The sequence below is a fragment of the Pinus tabuliformis genome, chromosome Q (assembly GCF_031772625.1).
Source record: "Pinus tabuliformis cultivar Carrire ecotype Pingquan chromosome Q, CPIR1, whole genome shotgun sequence".
Lineage (NCBI taxonomy): Eukaryota > Viridiplantae > Streptophyta > Pinopsida > Pinales > Pinaceae > Pinus > Pinus tabuliformis.
In genome coordinates, this window is record NC_142296.1 from 153,415,313 (window position 1) to 153,426,668 (window position 11,356).

The 11,356-nt window shown below is 35.4% G+C and overlaps 1 pseudogene across 1 annotated transcript; it reads left to right on the plus strand.

Annotated features, from left to right (window-relative positions):
- The first annotated feature begins 1,012 nt into the window (after window positions 1–1,012).
- Window positions 1,013–4,801, plus strand: LOC149218716 (protein trichome birefringence-like 11; annotated as a pseudogene). Its single transcript, XR_016248638.1, has 4 exons — window positions 1,013–2,038; window positions 3,556–3,945; window positions 4,035–4,211; window positions 4,444–4,801. The product of XR_016248638.1 is annotated as a protein trichome birefringence-like 11 (transcript).
- Window positions 4,802–11,356: the final 6,555 nt, after the last annotated feature.

Below are 11,356 nucleotides of genomic sequence, written 5' to 3' on the forward strand. Positions count from 1 at the left end.
TCAACGTCATATTCAATTCTCAATACGGGAAGGTACTGATTTTTAAATAAGAGTTTACCATCAACGTCATATTAGAAAGGTACTGATTTTTTGGGAAGCTTCCCAAAAGGACTCATTATAGTAGTTTCAGTCCGCCAGTTCAATAGGGTTTATACATGGATTGATTTATTTATTTTCAGTAGGGGAGAATCTTTGTTGAAGAATTATAATATATCATATATTGTCGAAGCGAGCAGAATACGTCATCATCGAAACACATACGTGTCGTCATCGAAACAAATGCTGCTGCAGCAATGCCTAGCTCCCACAGGAATTGAACGTGGTACAAATGCTGCTGTAGCAACGCCCAGCTCCCACAGGAATTGAACCTGGTTGGGGATACAAAAGCCAACCGCCCCAACCAACACATCATGCACTCACGTGCGTGGATTGACTTATGTAAGTATATTAGTTACCTAAATAGTTTTTTTAATTATATTACGGTATAAATTGGAGGTAAAATAATCTGAGACATGAAGCGCAGAATGTTGGTTTATTTAGGATTTAGTTTTAATCTAATTTTATTTGGTTTATTTAGGGTTTAATTTTAATTAGATTTATTTCATACGAAGGGTTGAAATAGAAATTATTCTGGGAATTAATTAAAATTATGAGCAACTTTTATTGAGTTTAGCATAATTTTAACAATAATCATTTTAATGTGAATTCATCATTATTCTATTTAATTTAAAGTTTTACACATTTTTACTCAAAATTATTTTGAAAATTAATCAAAATTATATTTATTTCAAAAGACAATTTCTATTAAGCTTCACATAATCTTAATAAAAAACATCTCATTATGAATTTATCATTATTCAATATGGAGTTTCATACAATTTTCATAATAACATCTCATTCTAAATTAATCATTTTAATTTAATATATAAATTCATACTATCTTAATAATAAACATCTCATTGTAAATTAATCCAAGAGTGAGAGTTGATCAGACTTTGATCTTCAACGCAGTGATTTTATTTTGACGGTGGATGATGATGATTGATAAAAAATAACATTTAGAGTGAACTGAATCGTTTGAAAACTGAAAACCGTTTACTACATAATTAGATTAGCCCTTTGAATTTCCACGAGCTGATGCATCATCGTATGGTAATTTGCAGACTCTGGAATTTTTTAAAAGGATTGTTATTTACTATTATAAAGCGACGGAAAGAGAGGAGGAGAAATCGGCGAAATGATTGGGAATGGGCGGTTATTGCTTGGAAGTTGGAGTTTACACGCAGTCATGTCTGCAACCAAATCAACCACATTGCATTGATGGCTCATAGCTCAATACGGGTAACTTTAAATATGTAGACACATGTCCAATGCCAAAATATTCTGACAGAAGAAGAGAGCACCTCTGCGGACCGTTGAGCATGCCAAGAATGAGCTAACTCAGAGTCCTTTCGCTTGAATTCCAGATGAAGCATGCAACAATGGATACGAGAGGAGTATATATATACCCTTCCAGGTTTCCTTTTGTATACACAGGGAAAGTCTTTCGAGCTGTTCGAAGTGTTGGCATGTCTGGGCTCTCTGCCATTCTGGTTGTCCTACTGTTCATTTTGTATTGTTGCAACGTAGCAGTCCCTGTTGGGTTTCTCCGGTATGCAGGCCCCGTGAAACTCGGCTCTATTGGAGATAGTAACAATTGGAACACCACCGATCTGTCTCCTAACTTTTCTTCACGACCCACTTCATATTTTGTGGAGAAGAAGCCCAGAAATGAAACATTGAGGCATGATTTTGAAGAAAGAATTGAGAATTCTACAGTTGAAGGTATGGAAAAAATTGTAAGTAATGTCAATGGGGTTGTGCAATCTGGTGATTGTGATTTTTCTGTGGGCTCGTGGGTGTGGGACGATTCCTATCCCCTGTATGAGTCTCGCAACTGCCCTTTTCTCGATGGAGGATTTCGATGTCAGGAAAATGGCAGGCCTGATAGTGATTACTTGAAATGGCGATGGCAGCCCTCTCACTGTGATCTCCCAAGGTAATTAATGAATTCTCCTCATTTATGTTAATTTCATTATGTCTGTAAAATTCACGACCATAGATGACTGCCTTGCTCAGTGTAGAGCTTCTCGCAGTTAGCCTTAGTGTAAAATCCAATCCAAAATCTAGTAACTAAGGCTTAACATTCTGCTTTTCTGAACTTTTCAAAATTGCAATTTAAAAAAATTGTAATTTTGGAAAAAAATGAAATTATTGTTTTCAATGCAACAATGTATCAACCACCCTCTAATACCCTTTTCTGAACATTAAATTGTCTATGGATTCACTCTCCATAGGGACTCTATTACATTTGTGAGGCATATGTCCATTTGTTCTATTTATTGATGGTACATAGATTTACAGAGTGACCCAGTGGCCATTTGCCTTGACTCAATTGTGACTGAAGTTTTTTGGAGGATTTGAATACTGAACCCACAACAGTGGACTGTTTCACCCACCTAAGAGACCTCTAGTGGCTATAAAACCCTATTAGGCCAACAACGACTGTAAGAGTCTTGCTGTGTGATGTTAGATTTCTAGGAAAAAAATCCCAATGACTATAACAGTCTTACTGTGTGGTGTTGGATTTCTATGAAAAAATCCCAATTCAATGGAGTCCTAGACTGGAATCATCTCACTGTGGCCATTATTGGCTTATCTCTTATTGGTGAGTCACTGATGTGACCTGCTAAGCCATCGAACTATCGTGGGTGTTTTATTTGAACCCTGAGCTTTGTCTGCCACTGTGATAACGTGGTTGTTTGCCTCCCACTGAAAAAAAAATGTGAATATTGTGATAATCCAAGGATTTTAGGATTGACTAAGCTTCGCTTGGGATTTCAAGATGTTTAGCAGGCCAGGCTTTGTCTGTCAGTTTTTCATGGCATGAATGAGGAAATTTACCACTTTTTGGTTACACCTCGTCTGTTATAGTGGTTGTTTTGGTTTACTGGCTATCCGAGCTCATAAATGATAAAATCTGAATAATTCAATGCCTGAGAACGCAATTTGTGAAAAGTTTTCAAAATAAGACTGGCATCTGTGAAGGGTCGTCTATGTTGGAGCTCCGTGTTTTGCCAGCTCAAAATAAAAATATCAGTTTTGTTGTTAGATACAGTTGATTTTAGAAGAAATGGACAGATGACTGTTTTTTGTTTCGGAAGTGTGGCCAACCACTGAACACAAGGATTGTCTGTTTAGCTAAGCTTTTAGAACAGGGTGCACTATTCCATTGAAATCACCCAGAACTTGCACCTGATCTCAACGGTTATTCCTTTCTCCAAGGGAATTGAACCTTGGTGGGTGGCACCCAGTTTACCAACTGCCATTGATCTGATAATTGTTCATAAAATGCTCAATGAGAAGAAAGGGTTAACACCAGTATACAATGTTGATAAATGCTGAGTGGTTATAAGTTTGAAATCAATGCTTTGTTTGTCTCTGTATTTTTCTGAACTTATATTCTTCTCAACATTCATCAAATAGATTTAATGTCCTGTTTGAATTGAACTTCAGGTTCAATACAAGCGACTTCTTGGAGAGGATCCACAACAGACATGTGGTGTTTGTGGGTGATTCCATTGGGAGGAACCAATGGGAGTCTCTGATTTGCATGCTTGTAGAAGCAATTCCGAACAAGAATCAGATTTATGAAGTCAATGGAAATCCCATCACAAAACACAAGGGATTTCTGTCCTTCAGATTTGTAGATTACAATTGTACAATAGAGTATTACAGGGCACCATTTCTGGTTTTCCAGGGCCGCCCACCTAGAGGAGTTCCTCATGAGGTCTGAACCACGCTGAAAGTCGACACCCTAGATTATACTTCACATCTCTGGTCTAATGGGGATGTGCTCATCTTCAACACAGGACACTGGTGGAACTATGAAAAGACGATTAGAGGGTATGTATGGTTTTTGATATTTCATTTTTGATAAAAAAAAACTATGCCAGTTTAAGAGAATGTAATGTTTTGACAGAAGTTTTTTGCAGGGGTTGTTATTTCCAGGAGGGAAATACTGTGGACATGAAGATGGATGTCGAAACCGCACTCCGGAGAGCAATGAAGACATGGGCTGAATGGGTTCTCCAGCATGTCAAATCTGAAAAAACCCATCTATTTTTGCGCAGCTATGCTCCTGTTCACTTCAAATAATTTTGGCCTCACTGGTCCATGGCAAATGCTTTCAATTCATAGGATGAAATATCTATGTACTAGATGTGAAAAAGAAAATAGAACCATTCTTCTATGTGATTTTGATTTTGAATTGGTCACAAGCTCATGACTCAAATATTACACCATGCTTTCCTCTTAAATGGTAGGATTTGAAGATTTTTAAGGGTATACTTGTATTTAAAAGCTTAATCTCATATATGTGTCTTTCAACATCTTAAAATGCAGAGGAGGGTCCTGGAAAACTGGAGGGAAGTGTCATAAGGAAACTTGGATAGAGTTTAATTCTACTTGGTTTCAATGGGAGCCAGTAAGTAACCAGATCATGTCTGAAGCAATCAGACAACTCAATGGCAAGAAGAATGTGCAGTTATTAAACATAACATATTTGACCGAATTCAGGAAGGATGGTCATTCCTCATTGTACTATTTGGGGAATGGGCATGGACTAGATCCACTCCACAGGAAAGATTGCAGCCACTGGTGTCTACCTGGTGTCCCGGATACATGGAATCATCTTCTTTATGGCTACCTGCTTGCCAGTGGATATGAAACAGATAGGAGCACATTAATGAACAAGGGATAACATTATTGAGTAACCTACATTTCTGGATGGTGTAAAATTTGTTTCCCCAGTACCACACCCCACAAAATGGGAGGTGGATTGTTAAATTAATTTCATAAACAACAAGAATATCTGCTGATAAGAAGAGTTCCTTGTACTTAACACATACCCCATGATCCAGGGCTGAGATGGCATTCTTTTGGAGAATGAAATAATAATTTGCAGTAGTGGTAGAATGGAAAAACATGACCTCTGTAAGTGGAAAATCATGACCCTTCATGCAATATATGCTTTAAAGTTGGGCCATATCCTCAGAGATCATGGTTTTTCTCTGAGAAAAAAATATCCTCAGAGATCATGGTTTTTCTCTGAGAAAAAAATATCCTCAGAGATCATGGTTTTTCTCTGAGAAAAAAATATCATGGCTTCATAAGTAGCATGGCCAGACCATGTGCATGTGAAGCAAAAGTCACATCTTTTTGTTTTCTTCCACCATTGGGGTTTGCTTGTTACAACTTGTATTTCATTACTCAGGGCCGTGTAAACACGTGAATTGTACAAATTACACGAGAATTAAATTTAAATATGATTGATCTGCCCTCTTACGCTTTTGGGTAAAGGAATATCCACTTTGTTGATGGTTGTAATAGTTAACAAATTTAAATATAAAAAAAAATGAACTTAAGGTTGGAAAAATTGAAAAAGGATGAATTGAAGATTGTGATATTTTGGGTTATTACATAGTTATTATGTAGTGTTTTCACATTGAAGGCAGCCTGGCTGGCTACTTAGAGTGTGGCCTTTCATAAGGTGAGTTGGGTCATTATGGCTTCCCCATCCAATAACAAGCACCTGATCCAATTGGAGTTGAGATAGGTCCGGGGGATTAAGCATATTGTCGAAAACCTTTTGAGGTGATTTCTAATTTTGAGTATGATTGATTAAGCATTTCTAGTTTTGAGTATGATAGTTGATGTGATTAAGAATATTGTCCGAGGCCTTTTGGAGTGAAGTAATGATCTTTTCTTGATATTTTGAGTACGGTAGTTTATGTATTTGGATTACTTTATTGGGAGGGTGGTTTATGAGGTGGTGATCTAGGGATGGATTAAAGAATGGTAGGAGTCACACTTCAACATATGATTAGATAGAATAGTGCCCGATTAAAGAATGGTAGGAGTCACACTTCAACATATGATTAGATAATGGTAGGAGTCACACTTCAACATATGATTAGATAGAATAGTGCCAAATGACTTAAGAATATTCAACAAAAAGTTAGGATATAAATTAACAAAAATTTAGGATACAAATTACCACAATATAGCACAACAAAAGAAAATATCAATTAGCATTTTAGGTTTCACTTAATAAATACAAAGATAAGTACCACTTAATGCACGAGAATAAAATATGATTGCGTAAACCAAGAACAAGAGATATATTTGAGTTACCACTAGAGCATATGCTGAAAATAAGGTAATCTCATTGCTATCCACAAATTCTAGATATGATTTATGATGAAAAAATATGGAAAATGAAGATTTGGATCGAGGAAAGGCAACCCAAGGGTGTCTAAAAGCACTTGGAACAATACAACTTGGTAGACACCCTTGGAACGATACAACTTGGTTGCTTTTGCTAGGGCAATAAATATATCATGTAAAAACAACTCAACAATGATTAATTTATAGGAACAATGATAACCAACCATGCAATTAGCAGAAACTTGTAAAAGAGATGATGAATCCCCTAGGGTTTCATAAAAAATCTCCAAACTAAAATATAATTTTATCTCCAAACTAAAATACAAATACAATTAAGTACCTAGGAGATAAATTTCACTCCAAGATTGTATTGGATAATAGATTTAAAAACAATCTAAGAATGAAATATAAACTAGGGAAGCATTAGAATGTACATTTTAAGGTTAAACCTTAGATTTAAGCGTTTCGCCAAACCTGATTTTTATGACTGCAATTTAATTTCTAGAATTGGTAAACACCTTAAATCAATCCATAAAATATTAGAATGTTAGATAACACCTTTGGGCATAAATGTATAAGGCCAATTTCGCCTGCTTAGGGTTGGAATTTTAGCAATTAAGCACAAACCCCTTGACAAACTTGTCTAGAAGCATGAAATAAATTATTGACATTGCACTAGACAATGAATAAATAATTTTTATAATATTTTACTTTTATATTTTTTTTCATATTTTTTTATCTTTAAGAGGGAGGTAAGAAATTAATTTAGGCTTATTAAGGTCTTTTGGGTTGGTTGTTAGGAGTTGAGCTAAGTGCCTTGTCTTCATTTAGAGTTTATGGGGTCAACTAGAATGCCCCTCTAAGATTTAGTTATTCAATGCTTATGAATTAGAATGAGAGACCATGCCCTAGAGTATAAATAGTCCAATCCATTGTTTAATTAGGACAAGTCATGAAAACCAAGGCTCTGAAAGAAAGGTTTTCTTAAAAGGAACAACCTTCATCAACAAGATTGACAATTGGATTGAAGATAATACTTAAAGACCCTTGTCATGAAGAAGAAATTAAACAAGACAAGAGGTTGAGCACTTACCAAGTGATGGTATTTTTTTATGTCTTTCTATTATTAAGAGTAAACTCAGATTACACAGTTATTTAATCTATCAACTCGAGGTCAATTGAACTTGTGAGACACTCAATGTTGTATACGTAGAAAATTGGACATGTTTTATCCAAAATCAAATGTCGTATGATCCAATATTCTTTCACACAATGTAAATAAAAGACAACTCAAATTAAATCTAAACTAAAATGTAAACTTTCTATAACAAAAAGGAACCAACAATATTCTTAATATTATCTTCATTAGTGGCACCTTTTCTGCTAGAACCATTAGGAACCAAACCTATGACTTGACATTTAGCTTTGTTTACTGAGCTTTAACTAAGAACAAAGTGATTTCATAGCATGCCAATTCCATAGCAAATGCAATCTACATGAAATAAAATAAACAATGTTGGAAAGTAACTAATAACCCAACAAATATAGGTCACAAAGTATTGTACAAGTACATATATCAACACAAAACCATACCTAAAGTGGGCACCCTCAAGGCATTGCTTGTGCAAGTTCTATGAGATCACCAAAACAACGCTAAGCATTAACCATGCACATAAACCTTGTAATGATATATTGAGTTTTTAAGAGAAGATTTACAGACTAATTGATTACATATAGATGCCTTCATTATCCTACTCCTAGATATCCCTCTCTTGGAAGTGACTCAATACAAATAAGAGAATAAGGCACTTTCCAACTCTAAGAATGGAGTGGAAGGTCCCCTCTAATTTGGGTTTGATTGATTGAAGCATCTAATAGTCCTTATTCATCATTGCATGGAAGGGAAAGTCTAGTATTGCAACTTGTTGTTATGTGTCAGTTCTTGCATTTGTATGGATGTTGTAATGGTATCTAAATTAGTTATGTTATTACCAGTTGGTTGGTTTGATGCCTTGTTTGGTACTTGGCTATAATCATGTAAAAAACACCAAGTATCCTACGCAGGAGTGTGCTAATGCAGAACCATAGAATATGTTGATAAAAAACCACATGGGTTGTCTTGGAATATACTTGGTAACCAATAATTCATAACAATTTAGAGGCACTTTCATACTTCATATGTCAATTTAGTGGTATTTATTGAAAACTATTATTTGTAAATGCACCTTAATCTATCATAACAACACAAGCAATTTCCTTACACTTTCTAATTCATCCATGTAAGAAACAAAAGAGAGAAATGATAAACTATTATTCTCTTGAGAAAAACTTTAACAAGGACTTAGAAATGACTTTATGTATGATAAAAGGAGGTAAAATGAGTATTAATGTAACATACCAAGTTCCCTCAATGACTTACACAGGTTATGGGGTACCCAAAAATTTATTTTTCCTTTTACTAGCTTGAAAATAAGCTCTGATACCACTTTGTCACATATCCCTATAAATTTATCCTAACCACACTTGCAAAAACCCGATTTTCATCTCTCATACATTTTGTCAACCAATTTACATGTAAACATTTTTTCAAATACTTTTTATACAACCAATTGAGTAGTATTTTTCTTGTAGATATTTTGTCAAAAAAATTGTCTAAAATCAAATGAGAAACATTGGTCTAATTCCACTTGTAACATACTAACTGAAACATACCACTCAATTATGCAACTTTTGATTTTTGTCTTTTAGGTATTTTACCAATTGATTTATATGCAAATTGTAATAAAACATCTTCAACACATTTCTTCAAATTTTTTGCATGCAAATAAGCATATATCATATACAACAATATTATCCCCATCCACAAAACAACATTTTCATTAAACAGTTTGTATGCAATGAATCATTAAACATTTAAGCATTTTTTCAACACTTTGCATGCAAACTAATACATCAAATTATTTGCATGCAAATAGGCGAATATCAGCTACAACAATACTATCATATGAGAATATTGTCCCTATCCAAAAAACAACATTTTCATTAGGGCATTTCATTGAATTGTTTGCATGCAATAATCGTTAAACCATTTAATTTTTTTTTCAAACACTTTGCATGCAAACTAATTAATATATTTTCCTAAATTGAAGAGAAATTTACTTATATACCCCAAACGCTTCTTTTACAAATAGTAATTACCCTCTCATTGTAACAAAACTCCTAAACCTCATTTCTATAACGCCTACAAGCCTAATTCATATCCATAAACTCCGTCATGGCTTCCCAAACCTCTTTGGATGTGAGATCTATGTCAACCCCTCACCTAGACATCGACCACCTGGCATTAGCAGACAAATATTTTCAAATAAAGGATACTGTTTCACCAGCTTACCTTCTAAAGCTCCACTACTGGAGTAAGGACAAGTTCCTAAACCAAAACGATGACATCCACCTTTGGGAATCTAATTTACCCAAATATTTGTTTCCAGAAGTACACCCTTTCCCAGACATCATCCATTTCTGTCATGCCTGCTATATTCCTAGCCAAAGAGCTGTTGTCACCCCTAACCAGCAAGTGTTATTCACTATCACTGCATAATCCATCAACCAAATGTTGCAGGTCCAACCCAGCCCTAATGATACCCCACTATCTATTGGTGACTTGCTGGATCTATATGTCAAGTTAGACCTGGCCAAAATAGCCCAAATATTCCATACTTTCATCATAGAAGATCGCCATACTCCCACAAATAGTCCCCCTTATGCTGCCACCATTTTTTCAGAAAGAGGCAGAAAGATTATTATCATGCTCTATTGCATCCTAAGATATACCTCAGATGAGCATGTGGATGAGGTTGTCCTGGCCTTTCTCTCCATTTTTATCCCATACAACCCTCTTGTTGTGATCTAAAACTATGCTTAGTTCATTGCAGACAGGATGCATAAACACTTCACAAGACTACCAACTGAGAGAGCCTTCAAGTACTCTTTAGTATTATTTTATATGTTTTTGTGTTATCAATCAGATAAATTCCCTCTCAACATCCAGAAATTGGATACCAAGGGAAATCAAAGGTCAATTATCTATTAGACACCTTTGATTTAGAAATACTCCACTGCATTCACCTATAAGGACTTTATTGATTCATTTTTCCATCCAGTCATGAACATGTTGACCAGTAGCCCTCAGCCCAGAATCAGCGAAGAGATCAAGAGGGTGTTACAGTTGGCCAAGAACAGGAAGGTGGGAGACTCTTATCTATACCAGAACCACATAGAAATTAGAATTTATGGATGCCAACTTGCCCCTTACAAACTGCCCAAATACCTCCCTATGAGGATATTTGCACTAGAATATTTTAGGCAAATCATCAATTCCGATGAATTCAACTTCCTAACAGCTAGGAGAAAACCCAATTTAAAATGAAAAATCAATTGGGCCCCTTCATTTGTAATAACAGGGAAGCTCGACCTGAGGCTGACAAGATGTTGCAGGAAATGAAATTCAGGAACAAATTTATGTGTCAGTATGACCCTAAAGGGGTCATATATAAGTTGAGAATCAAAGTCAAATTGGGACCTTTCATCCACCATCCTAGACCTGATATTGAGAGATTTTCCAACCAATCAGAATGGTTGGAAAACACGTTAATTGGCATGGATAGCACACTAGTGGATGTAGAAAATACACTGTTTCATGTAGAAAAACAAATTGATGAAAGTTCTATCCTACACGTTCCAAAACTAGGGGAACACATGATTAATTATCATATTTTACAGACGCCAGCAAATGAGGAGAGAAACCCAAAAAGAATAGGTAGGAGGGTTCCAATTCTGCTATGGAAACCACATATGAGCATTTTGAGCTGAGGAAAAGGCCTAAACTGAACCCTGTAATTGAACAGGAAGAAACCATTGAATCAGTGGAAATCGCTGACACTGATACAATGGTGGAAAGAAGCAAAGGCAAAATTGCTTCAGGAGAAACACAACAGTCATCAACATCTAACACTCAACTGATTAAGAGACAACTCAATGTTGAGGTTTCTTCTTTCACTAGGCCAGCAGATAAAGAAAAGGAAATTAAGGA